This window comes from Bufo bufo, chromosome 3 (assembly GCF_905171765.1).
Source record: "Bufo bufo chromosome 3, aBufBuf1.1, whole genome shotgun sequence".
In the NCBI taxonomy this organism is placed as follows: domain Eukaryota; kingdom Metazoa; phylum Chordata; class Amphibia; order Anura; family Bufonidae; genus Bufo; species Bufo bufo.
Window position 1 is genome coordinate 46954607 of NC_053391.1, and position 12278 is coordinate 46966884.

At 46.4% G+C, this 12278-nt stretch overlaps 1 protein-coding gene across 3 annotated transcripts in view; it reads right to left on the bottom strand.

Moving 5' to 3' along the window:
- Positions 1-12278, bottom strand: part of TIAM1 (TIAM Rac1 associated GEF 1) — a 323389-nt gene that overhangs the window by 192143 nt on the left and 118968 nt on the right. For all 3 annotated transcript variants that reach the window (XM_040423178.1, XM_040423180.1, XM_040423181.1), the window contains one exon: positions 5983-6020. The gene's annotated coding sequence lies outside the window, so the exon portion shown is untranslated. The remainder of the gene's footprint in view (positions 1-5982; positions 6021-12278) is intronic.

The following is a 12278-nucleotide window of genomic DNA, read 5'->3' on the forward strand; positions in this document are numbered from 1 at the left end:
TGTTTTCTATAATGGTGAAAAAAAAAAAAAAAAACATAATAAAATCCTAAACGCCAGAAGACAAATTATACATCTGGGTGAAAGGCGACAGGAACATAAGACTGAGTGGGCAGCAGATGTACCGAACACAATCGCTGTGTAACAGAACGGGAAGGATAGCTGTACAGTACTCGTCGTGGCGCTTTCTGGCTCAACACTTTAACCCTTTCAATAGTAGGACCATTAAAAAAAAAAAAAAAGGCCTCCAGGATTAGAAAAATATGGCTGCTTTCTTGCAAAAAACACCATCAAACCTGTCCATGGGCTGTGACTGGTACTGCAGCTTAGCTCACGGAAGTAAATGGGTCTGAACTGCAATACCGCAAACAACCTGTAGACAAGTGTGGTGCTGCTTCTGGAAGAAAACCGCCATCTGTTTCACGACTGCCATCTAGCTAAAGCTTGCCATATGCATTACACGTTTGAAGGATGAATATGCCAATTTCGGAGAGACCGGCTAAGTAGCTGCTAATGTGTAAAGGAGCCTCCTGAGTTTCAGTAGATATGGCGGAAATAAGTATCAGGAGAGCAGGCATGGGCATGATGGGGTTGGGGGTGATAGCAGTTGGCCGGCAGCTCTATAATGTTTATGGGCGGCCTCAGGGTCCGGTTCACATCTGCCCCTTTGTTCCCACTGTTCTGATCCGTTATTTCACAAAAAAAAAAAAAAGCACGAAAAAACAAAAACAAAGGTGGCGCGATGCTAGACAACACTATAAAATCAGGGATCAGCAACCTTCGGCACTCCAGGTGTGGGGAAACTACAACTCCCAGCGTGCACACTTGCTTGGCTAGTCTCAGAACTCCCATAGAAGCAAATGGAGCATGATGGGAGTAGTAGTTTCACAACAGCTGGAGTGCCGAAGGTTGATTACTCCTGCTCTAAATCATCTGCACCAAATGTACACAGCGGCATAACTAAAAATGAATGGGCCCCACAGCAACACCCCCCCCCCCCCCCCATAAATTTCTTCGCAACCCCCACTCCTGTGGCTACTCAAGATCGCGCTCTCAGACCAGGCCCGGAAGCCGCTCCATCTGTTTCCTACAGGTTTACACTGTATGTCATGTCACTGTATAATACTGCCCTGACAAAATCTTTTTTAGTCCTGGGTGGGCCCCTTCTGAGTTTGGGCCCCAAAGCAGCAGCTTCCCCTAGGGCTTCACCCCTGCCTGCTGGTAAACATGATGTCACAATCACGGTGTTCACAAGACAAAGCCACATGATCTCTTCGGACGGAGACGGGCGCTGGCAAGACACCCGACTGCTGTATGCCCGATCCCGCTACAGATGGCCTCGAACATGAATACTTTACACTCATCTCCCAATATTCACCGCACTAAATATCAAGTTACAAAAGAATAATTCCCTTTAAACATTTGCTGTAACCTCTGCAATTACGATGTCAGCTCCACCGTGTAATTTCATCGCTTTGTTTGATGACTGTCTGTGTGTATAAAAGCTGCACGAAGCATCACCCCAAACAAATCAAGGTGTTACTAATATGCTACAAAACTTCCTCGGATTAAAGGGGTTGTCTCATCATGGACAATGGGGGCATATCACTAGGAAGTGCCCCCATTGTCTCACCGCTGGGACACGCACCTATATCGAGAACGGAGCCCCGCAAGGTGGTGGCTGGAGGACTTCGGTCCGGCCACCACTAAGCTGGCTCACCATAGAAGTGAATAGGAGCATACCGCGCATGTGTAGTGTCCCACTATGTAAGGGTGGGCACTACACAAGGGTCAATTGGGTCACGTTGTTCTCCACCTCCTGTGGAACATGGTTATTGTATTTTATATTGCATTTTAATGTGAATTGTTCATGTTATTAATGTTATCTCCTGTGTACCAGGCCTGTTAGGGGTGTAGTTCCTCCTCCTAGACAGTAGAGGGAGCTAGGGAACCCCCTAGTATAAATAGCCAGGTCCAGACCAGAGAGAGGGGGTAGAGTGTTCAGAAGCCAAGAGTCACCTTAGCCAGAGAGGAGCTGAGAAGCAGCTTCTGACATGCAGCTAGATAGCCCAGGCTTCTAGCTTGCCACCGGGAGAAGAGCCTGCCTCCTGAGAAACCAAGTTCCTATAGAAGTACAGTGCAGAGCCAAGGTTATTCCAGCCAAACAGAGAGCTGAAAGGAGACATATACGAGAGCAAGTTTTCCCTAACCAAGGATAAAGCCAGCAATAGGGCATACGGGCCTTGGAGAAAGACAGACAGGATCCTGAGGAAAAGTGCAGCCTGATCTGTAAGTGTTTAACCCTCTGAGTATCTTGCAAAGAACATTGCCTGCCATTTGATGTAAAGCCTGCCTGTCACCATCTTTTACATGTGGAACTGACCAAAGACTGTAAATAGTTAACCTGTTCAGTAAAAGGAAGTTTTGGTCCACTGCAACGTGTGTTCCTCACTTATTACTACAAGAAAATCGGTGTGCCACCGTTACCGGCACTGGCGTCACAAACTTTAAGGGATCTTGCAACAGGCACACTAAACCTACAACACCTAGGGCACCTCGCCTAGCACCTGGCCTGATCCCTATACACAGAGAGTGCCCCAGAGGATCCATGTGCCAACCTCTCCATCACTGCTGTACGCCTGTTCAGGGTACATAAAAACTGAGTACGAAGAGCAACCCTCGTTTTGCCTATTAACCGTGACCTCACATTCGCTCACCCTTCAGGGCTGCGTACTGCACATGCACGGCCCCTGCTCCCATTTATTTCTATGGGGCCGACGGAAATAGCCAAGCCAGCACCCAGCTATTTTCAACAGCCCCATAGAAAATGAATGGAGGATGGCTGCGCATGCGCGGCATGCTCCCAGTCACTTCTATGGGGAGCCAGCTTGGTGGTGGCCGGACCGGAGTCCTCCAGCCACCACCTTATGGGGCTCTGTTCTCGATATAGGTGTGGGTCCTAGCGGTGAGACAATCCCTTTAATTTCTACTGACCGTTTAAAAATAAAATGTAACACTTATTATTGTCAAATTCAATGCCTAGATCTGGAATATACAGCCTATATGAGTGCAGTACAGGAGTCTCACGGGCGGCCCGACGCGCACAGCGTCATAGTAACCTATGATGCGGTGCGCTCCCGTGCACACGATCAATGCCGCTCACGAACCATATGTCTCGCAGGGCTCTTATAATAATTTAAAGGGCTTTCCAAGACTTTGATACCAATGACTAGGGATGTGCAAATAGACTTCAGATGCTTCATCCGAAGTCGATTCGCATAAAACTTTCTTGTAATACTGTACAGAGCGGGAGCTCCATAATTAATAATAATTAATTCACAAAGTTATTACACGAAGTCTCGCGAGACTTCTCAAAGTAATAACTTCGGCTCATCGGAGCCAATACAATCTAATACTGTATGGAGCTCCAGCTCTGTACAGTATTACAACAAAGTTTTATACGAATCGACTTCGGCTGAAGCATCCGCAGTCGATTCGCTCACCCCTACTGATTACCTAGGAGATCGGATGGGGGTTCGACACCCGCCGATCAGCTGTTTGAGAAGGCAGTGTTGCTCGCAGTAGCGCCACGGCTTCTCGCAGCTTTCCCTAGGCCAGTGACGTCACGTTTATCGGTCACGTGGCCTAAGCGCAGATCAGCTCCATTGAAGTGAATGGGGCTGAGCTGCGATACCAAGCACAACCACTATACAATGTACAGCGCTGTGCTTGGTAAGCTTAAAGAAGGCCCCAGTACTCACAGGAGCTCAAACAACCGATCAGCGGGGGTCCCAGGTGTCAGACCCCCAAAGATCAGATACTGATAACCTAAGTATAAGTCGTAAGGATAAGTCGTAAGTATTAAAGTCTTGGAAACCCCCTTTAATATTATTTTTATGCATTGTATATAATGCTGCAACTGAAAGGGGTTTTTACAGATTCTGATATGGATGACCTATGCTCATGAAGGTCATCAATATGAGATCAGCAGAGGCCTGATACTCAGCACCCCTGCTCAGGGGCGGATTGGCCATAGACTCTACAGGGAAATCTGCCGGTGGGCCGATGGCCAGGGGGCCACCCAAGTCCTCCTCTCTGCCACTGGCCAAGTACATAATGAGCTCGGCAACTAACCACACATACCCTAATGAATTCAACTGCTGTGGCCCGCATGTCGCCTCCTAAGTACTCTGCTTTATATATTTCTCAGAGACAAGAGGAAGAGGAAGAGAAAGAGGATGGAAAATGGCAGCTATTGGTGGCCACCACAGAGCAATGTATTGTGATGCACTGTGGCATATGGTTCTGCATGGATGGTATTTTGCACTATGGTAATGCTGACTCCGCCTAAATGTATTGCCCCGCCTTCTGTCAATTCGGACACACCTACAACATGGGGCCACATGACAAGTTTTTTTTTCCCCCACGGCCACTTTAAGTTCCCAGTCCGCCCCTGCCATCTGTTTGAAGAGGCTGTGGTGAAAGGCAAAGGCCTCACAGCTTTCCAAGCACAGCCCCGTCCTTTGAATAGTGGCCATGTCTGGTACTGCAGCTCAGAGCCATTCACTTGGCCACTTGAAAAATGAACGTGATGTTACTGACCTAGGAAGAGGCTTCTTCAAACAACTGACAGGCAGGGTGCTGGGAGTCAGACTGCTGACAATACTAGGTAGGGGCTGGGGAGAGCAGGACACACATACCTTTGATGAGCTTTTATTATTAGTAGTGGTGTGAATATGAACTTTTATTCTGCCAGATACTGAGCCTGCAAATAGCCAGGAAGCGGAGCTCCACTATGAAGTGTTCTCTGCATCGAGCTCCTTCACAGCCCCTGCCCTCTGAGTGACAGCTGTAGCAGTCTCCTGGTTGGATGCTGTAGCTGTCACTCAGAGCAGAGGGGAGGCGCTGTAAAGGAGTTCAATGCAGAGCACTTCACAGTAAGGTTCCATGTGCAGTGCACTCACAGGATGTGAATCTGACTGAATAAAAGTTCATATTCACACTACTCCTGATAATTAAAGTTCCACAAATGAATGTTTGTCCTACTCCAGCCCATACCAAGTCCCGTCAGCACTTGGTTATTGGCAAGCCTCTTTGTCTGCAGTGAAGACCATGCTAAACTGCATGGTGAAAACTGATAATAGACTATTTAAAAGGGGCTTTCAAATCAGATTTGTAGTTACGTCGCCTTGATAAGACGTGATGAGGACACAACTCTTGCATGAGCGCTGCAACTTCTTCAAACAGCTGATCGGCGGGGGCTCCAGGAGTCAGACCGATCTGATGTTGATGACCTACCCTATATCATAGCAATAGACAACCTCTTTAATGACTGGTGGTACACTGACTGCTGGGACCTCTCACCTGTCATTAAAATGAATTAGCCAGGACCCCTATTTACTATTTCTCTGCGCAGCGCTGCTTCCATTCCGGCACAGAACTGTTACATAGCACCAGTCAATACAAATAATCCAAACCCAATCTCTAGATTTCAAAAATTTGGGGTTCCTATCTACAAAGACTTGGTATGACGGGAAGGCAGGTCAGGTACTGGACAGACAATGAATGAAAGTTAACCGATCCTTTCCTCTGCCAAACTCTGGAAATGTAAATTTACATGCTGAGTGGGCAGTCTCTTTCTAGTGTGATGTCAGAGCTGTGCTGTGTTCTCTGAGAGCCAATCAGATGGCCCTGTCTGTGACTCCTCCTTTCTCCTGCTGATTCACTGAAGTACTGAGTAAGAAGCTGCATCCCCCTCCTCCCTCCCTTCCTGTGTAACATTATGTGTTACACTAGATGGATTTTTTGGCGACTGAGAAGGCTCACTGTGCTACCGATTAATAGATAACATATTTGGCAGGTACACATTAATCACATTGTCCCATTAGTCCATCTACTTTATATTTAGCGATATTCTGAATATTTTAAAACTCTTCAAGCATATATTTATACACATAAATTATTAAAGTCTGTTTTTATACTCACAGGTCCATGGATTCCAGGCACAGTGCAGCATATAGGATCTAAAAAAAGATGAGACTAAATTAATATTTCAGATGCAGGGGGGAAAAAAAAATGCCATTCTGTATACTGCCTGATTTAGAAGATACAAATCCATATTACAGCAGTGCTCTAACAAATGGGTCTATGTCTGTTGTCAACGATCTACGACCAATAGATTTGCATCAATAAATTTACTACATTATTCAAAAAAAGCCAATGGTTCTTAAAGGATTAGTCTAACACTTAAAGGAGTTATCCAACCCCAGAGTGACTCCCCCCCCCCCCCTTCCAATGCCTGGGGACCTGATATAGGTTATACTTACCCTGCTCCCCGTCACTTGTGTCGCTCCTGATGCCCGCACGGCCGCCGCATCTCCCCGTCGCACGGATCAAAAATCTGGCAACCAGGGCAGGGGGCAGCCCCAATGTTCATCCCCGTCGCGCCCCCTATTCCCCAATCACTGGATGTTCTGATCAGCAACAGGGAGATGCAGCGGCAGCCATAACCTATATGAGGTGTCCAGGCATTGGGGGGAGGATGGTTATTAAAGGGGTTGGTTAACCCTTTTAAATGCTGTTTATTATTGCACTTTAGGCTACTTTCACACTTACGTTCGGGATTCCGCTTGTGAGTTCCGTTTAAAGGCTCTCACAAGCGGCCCCGAACGCATCCGTACAGCCCCAATGCATTCTGAGTGAATGCGGATCCGCTCAGAATGCATCAGTCTGGCTCCGCTTGGCCTCCGTTCCGCTCAGCAGGTGGACACCCGAACGCAGCTTGCAGCGTTCGGGTGTCCGCCTGGCCGTGCGGAGCCAAACTGATCCGACCAGACTTACAATGTAAGTCAATGAGGACGGATCCGTTTGAAGTCAACACAATATGGTGCAATTTCAAACGGATCTGTCCCCCATTGACTTTCAATGTAAAGTCTGGACGGATCCGTCTGACTAACTTTCACACTTAGATTTTTTTTCTGAAATATAATGCAGACGGATCCGTTCTGAACGGATACCATCGTTTGCATTATAGGAGCGGATCCGTCTGTGCAGACACCAGACGGATCCGCTCCGAACGCAAGTGTGAAAGTAGCCTTACTCATTTTGGGCTAAAAAAAAAAAAAATAATAAAATTTTTTCAATTGGTCTTTATTAAAAATATTGAGCCATTCTGTCAAAGGATTAACTGTTTTTCTAGCTGTGAGCATCCTACTTTCACTTTGTGCCGGTCATCTAATAAACCTCATCTCTAAACTACTAAGAGGTCATATACACTTATTTAAGCCACATTCTTATCAGTAGGATAAGAACAGAGCTTTAATGAGTGTTTATAATGTCAGATAACAGAAATAAGGAGTCTGTCAGCTCCTGGTCTGATGGAAAAGAGAAAATCCACAGGGTGCTACTAGAGCATCTCAACTCTGTACAGAAAAAATGGCTTCATATTTTTAGTAAAGACCAATTGAAATAATGATTTTTAGTTCAAAATGAATACAATGCAATAAAAAAATAAAATTTCCCCCAAAGGTGTACATAACACCTGTCAGCAGGATCAACCCCATTAAACCAGGCATACTGCCTGGTAGGACTGATCCTGCTGATTAAAACGATACCATTCTTGTAAAAATCAGTTGTGCAGTCCCCAAGGGAAAAAAAATAAAAAATCCTTAGGCAAGCAAGGCCTTCAGTGTGCTAAAGGAAGTGGCTAGCATTGGACGTTCGAGGAACTGAGGAGCTCTGAGTGGACAGACCCCACAGCGCACGGAAGCCCCTATTTGTGTAAAGAATAAAAGCCTCTTTTCTTGGGAACGCCACACCCGATTTTCACAAAACAGATATCATTTTAATCAGCAAAATCACTTCTACCAGGGTAGTTTGCCCCGTTCAGTAGCGTTAAAAAAACTCTGATTACTCCATATGCAAAAAAGGTTCACAGAAACTGCAGCCATAGTCAGCAATTTTATGAAGCGGTTTTTGGTCATCCGGTACCATTATTTATTAAAGGGAGTCTGTCACCTCCATATGGCCATATACAGTGCTTACATGGCTCTGTAGCACACCTATACAGGATTGTAACGGTATCTTTGTTCTTTTCTTTAGACTTGCACAAGCAGGAAAAACTGAGTTTAATTCATATGCAAATGAGCACTCGCAAGTGCCCAGGGGTGGCGTTCAGTGTGTAGGTGCCCAGGGGCGGCGTTCAGTGTGTAGGTGCCCAGGGGCGGCGTTCAGTGTGTAGGTGCCCAGGGGCGGCGTTCAGTGTGTAGGTGCCCAGGCTGCCCTGCCTTCTTTTCACTTTACTCCTCCCCAGCCTCTGCCTTTGCCCTATCGATGAGGCAAGAGACTTGGAGGGCGAGCAAAGGCAGAGGCTGGGGAGGAGTAAAGTGAAAAGAAGGCAGAGCAGCCTGGGCACCTACACACTGAACGCCGCCCCTGGGCACCTACACACTGAACGCCGCCCCTGGGCACCTACACACTGAACGCCGCCCCTGGGCACTTGCGAGTGCTCATTTGCATATGAATTAAACTCAGTTTTTCCTGCTGGTGCAAGTCTAAAGAAAAGAACAAAGGTACCGTTACAATCCCGTATAGGTGTGCTACGGAGCCATGTAAGCACTGTATATGGCCATATGGAGGTGACAGACTCCCTTTAAGTCATTTATATAATCGCCAAAATAACCTGCTGCGCTGTACAGAGACAGTCCTTACTCACGTCAGTCCTTGTCCCAATCAGATCTCACAACCTAAATTCTGTATTAACCTGTCTATATTTTTGGGAGTGTAGAAGGACACGAGTACCCAGAGGAAATTCTCACAGACCTAGGGGGAAAACATACAGGCTCCATGCAGATGGTGGATTCCAACCGAGGACCCAAGTGCTGCAAAGTTCAGGTTACCGCAGAATTGTGTTATGGTCCGTGGTCACAGGATTCATAACACAACCCAAACGTGAACTTCTAGAACAGAAGTTCGCGCATCCCTAATGGTGACCACTAATAAGCCACATTACTGACAATATGCAGAAGCTGCACATATGTATGCATCTACCTCACCGTTCCTGAGCCGAGAGCACATGCATATGAGAGGGGCCCGAGAAGAGTAGCTGCCACCCAAACGAACATTCGGCTGACAGTTAACCAACAGGCATGGGCCACCTTAGGCTACAGGCCTCAGAAGTCTTTGGGAACCCATGCACACGAGTGGTGAACTTCAAGCACCGATACACACACAGCCCATAACTTCTATATAACCCACTTCCCTCTTATATTAGAGTTACCTTTCACAAAGAGTAAAATTAGAGGCAGATTTAGAATATTCCCCAACGCAAAATGACAAAAAAAGAAGAAAAGGTTTTAGGCTACTTTCACACTAGCGTTGTTTTAATCCGGCGTTCAATTCCGACACCGGAACTGCCCGCCGGATCCGGAAAAACGTGTGAAAACGGATTACATTTGAATCCTGATCAGGATTTTGATCACAATGAAAAAATGCATTGGAAAAAAAACGGATCCGCCATTTATGGGCTAACTTTTTTTTCACATTTTTCGGGTTTAACATGCAAAAGCCGGATCCGTTTTGACTGAACACACGGCGCCAGATCCGGCGTTAATGCAAGTCAATGGGAAAAAGACCGGATCCGGCGTTCAGTCAAAGTGTTCAGGCTTTTTGGCCGGAGGTAAAAATACAGCATGCTACGTTTTTCTGAAAAGCCTGATCAGTCAAAAAGACTGAACTGAAGACATCCTGACGCATCCTGAAGGACTGACTCTCCATTCAGAATGCATGGGGATAAAACTGATCAGTTCTTTTCCGGATTTGAGCCCCTAGGACGGAACTCAGCGCCGGAAAAGAAAAACGCTAGTGTGAAAGTACCCTTAGATCTCGCGCCATGCTCCGGCTAAATAATAAATCTAGCTGGCGACGACACTCACAGGATGTTTTTTTTCCTGAACAAGACAAAATGGAAAAATGCTTTCACAGCTGTTGTGATCCAGGTTACAAGATTACGACATTAAAAATGAATGGTGCCGGGAAACAGGAAAGAAGAAGTTCTTAACAAGTCAGAGCAAGCGCCATGCACAACGTGACAAGAGGTTCCCAGGGGAGAGACAGACCTATGAGAACGTGAGGCCGGCGCTCAGCAGCTGCTCTAGAAGAAGGGGCGTCTTTGAAGGACAGGATTACATGGCCAACTGTTAGACAATGCACCTCACCTTCATTTAGCTCGGATGACTTCTACGCTGAAGATTAGATTATACGTGAAAGGAACATACAGACAAGAAAATTCGTAAAAAGTGCTGTTATACTAGTCTGTAAAATATCAAAAAGGAAGATCTCACCACCAATTGTTTCACATGCAAAAAAATGGATATCAAAAATTAAAAATCGGATCTCGTGGACCGGACCATGTTAGGCCATGGGTAGATAGTGGCTCAATGAGTGGCACGGTTGTCAGAGGCGGACTGGAAACTGGAGAAAATAAAAATAAAAGTGGCCCCATGTTGTAGGCAGTTTCAAATTAACAGCAGGTCAACGCAAGTAGGCAAGGATAACAGAAGTAGGAGGGGAGGCCATAACAAAGTGCAGCACAAGATACAGCCCATGCAGAACCAGATACCACAATGCAGCACATAATACTGCCTCCCCCGTCGCAGTATTCAACTGTATCACTGTCCTGAGGATGGCGATGCAGTTCAGTGGAGCACCTGCTGCTGCCGGCCAGGAACGTAAGTACCTGATGCTCCCAGCATTAATCAATGCTGAGAACCTCAGATGGTTATATACCTGGCTGGCGGCCATGAAAAGGGCTCAAGCGCCCCCCTGGGCATCGGCCCACTTGGAAATTTCCCTGTAGGGTCTATGGTCAGTCCGCCTTTGAAGGTGGTCATGGATTACAAGCCAGTATGCAAGTTGAAACGTTCTCCCAGTGTTTGCGATGTTTCCTCTCGGTTGGCCGGTCTCCTCACACTTTATCCAAAAAACATACCAATGGTTAATTACCCCACTGTGTGGGTCTGACATGTGAGCCCCATAGGGGCAGGGACTTGTGTGATCGGTAACAATCTCTGCACAGTGATACGGAATAGGTTGGTATTATATAAGTAAAGGGAGATTTAATATTATCGTTAGATGTGATATGAAAAGCCTAGTCATTGGTGGATGTCCTTGTCAACTAAAAATAGGCAATACATAGACATAACATCACTGGATCTGAAAAGTGGTGACCACACAAGATCAATAGATAGGACCACAGACTACCAACGCGTGTAGCATGTTAAAATGTCCCATCCTTAACGTTTTAAGTTCAGGAACGGTTCATCTGGAGCCTCAGGGGACTGAGTTTCTGTGGACAAGCAATCTTTTATAAGATTCCAATGCTCAATGCCAAGTGTAGGCTGGAGTGACAAAGCACACCACTACTGCATTGTGGAGGAGTAGAAATGCATTCTCTGGAGTAATGAATCATGCTCCATCATCTGGCAGGTAGTAGTGCTCCTCTACGGGTATGGCCACACGACCAGATTTCTGCATGCAGATTTATATCTGATCATCGGGGGTCTCTCTGAGCAGATGTTGTCCTTTTAGCTCCAACACCGGAACTACACAGCTCAATTGATTGCACAGATCTGGTAACTGCACAATGGCTCCAATTCACTTCAACAGGAGCAGCTCTGCAGTTACCAGCTCTGTCCATTATGCAATGTACGGCGCTACAAGGATACAGCTGATCAGCAGGGATGCGGGGTGTAGGATCCCCGATGATCAGGTACTCATGGTCTATCCCAAGGATAGGCCATCAGTATCAAGATCCTGGAATACCCCTTAAATGCTGCATCTACACTGAGCAATAGGAGTCATACAAATAAGATAGCTCTCAGCGAAAAAAATTTTGGTCAACAGCCATCTCCCTCAACCTCCTTATACACGTGTACAATCGGCTGAGCATGGAATTTCACCTGAACTGGGAGAGGAGAGAGATGCTCTCAGAACCTTCTGGTAGCCACTTCCCTTGGGAGAAGAAAAGTATCAGGTAAGCGAAGTCCAGATTGCCCTCATCTTCCCTGACACCTGGGCATCAAAAGAAAGGAGGCCTCCATAAACATAAGATGGTTGACCAGTCGGCAGGCTTGGCCGATATTTATCTAATGTTTATAGCTAGATTTATTAAGTGCCGAGAGCAAGGAGCCCGGAGCCATCAACACTCTCCAACTCATAAGGTCAATGGTTGTGTCAACCCTGTGCTCTACTTATCGAAGTGTAGAGTCCCATGATTCTTCACC